At 39.7% G+C, this 1,064-nt stretch overlaps 1 protein-coding gene across 5 annotated transcripts in view; it reads left to right on the top strand.

Moving 5' to 3' along the window:
- The window catches only part of SLC25A12 (solute carrier family 25 member 12), a 229,436-nt gene that overhangs the window by 171,220 nt on the left and 57,152 nt on the right, over positions 1-1,064 (top strand). The gene's annotated exons all lie outside the window — the stretch shown is intronic.

Here is a 1,064-nt window from a genome sequence, read left to right as displayed (position 1 = left end):
TTTTTTTTGAATCAGGGTCTTGCTCTGTCCCCCAGGCTGGAGTGCAGTGACAGGGTCATGTCTCACGTCTCACAGTAGCCTTGACTTTCCCAGGTTCCAGCGCCTCCCATCTCAGCCTCCTGAATAGCTGGAACTATAGGCATGTGCCACCATGCCAGCCTAATTTTTTGTATTTTTTGTAGAGATGAGGTTTTGCCATGTTGCCTAGGCTAGGTCTTTTATTTCATATTAGGGAATCAGGGAAAGATTATCTGGTCTCCAATCTGGAAAATTAGATCTGGCTTTTGATGTTTTGGTTGCTGAGTAATAATTAGTTGGAGGTCTCAATGTTCAGTTTTGCAGAAGGACTTTCAGTTTATTACCTTTTTTCACTGTAGTATTCTCCCTCTCAACTGTGTGTGGTCTATGCTGTTTTAGAGATCCTCTATTAAACTCTTCAGACAGTAGATCTCTAGTCTTCTGCCAAGGTTGGGAAAGGGCCGGGGCCTTATTTGAAGTAAGGCAGGTGACTAACAGCTTCTTAAACAGACTTCCATCTAAACCCCTTGTTTTCAGCTCCACCTTCACCATCACATCCAGAGGTACCAATGTAGCTAATAACTGAATCTTTGGGGGGTTCTGTCATGTATATTAGTTTCCTTTTTGGCTTTTTCTGCTTAGTTTTTTTGAGTCCATTAAGTCAGCTGTCATTTGCTTTTCTGCTTTCTGATCTGGAAAATACAGTTGCTATCTTCTCCTTTTCTGTTGCCTTTGTCCTTGCGTTTCTATTTTATTTTGTTTTGTTCCTTTATTGTGATTTTAGTGGAGAGTGGAATTTTGGAAGACAATGGAGTTAAATGTACAAGTTTAGTCTCATCCAGAGTCACACTGTTTCTGAAGCTCTGATAATTTTTATCTCAGGATCTTTCCCTTCAGCATAACTGCCTTTCTTTATCTTTCCTTTAACTTCCTTTAGTTCCCCTATCTACCCATCCACCTACCTACCTATCCTTTTAACCCAGGATTTGTTTATTTTACCTTTCATAAGCCCACAGTATTGTTTTTTTTTGTTTTTTTTTTGTTTT

Source organism: Cebus imitator, unplaced genomic scaffold (genome assembly GCF_001604975.1).
Source record: "Cebus imitator isolate Cc_AM_T3 unplaced genomic scaffold, Cebus_imitator-1.0 Scaffold110, whole genome shotgun sequence".
NCBI lineage: Eukaryota > Metazoa > Chordata > Mammalia > Primates > Cebidae > Cebus > Cebus imitator.
Note: the sequence above shows the minus strand (reverse complement) of the source record. Positions and strands in the feature narration are given on the sequence as shown.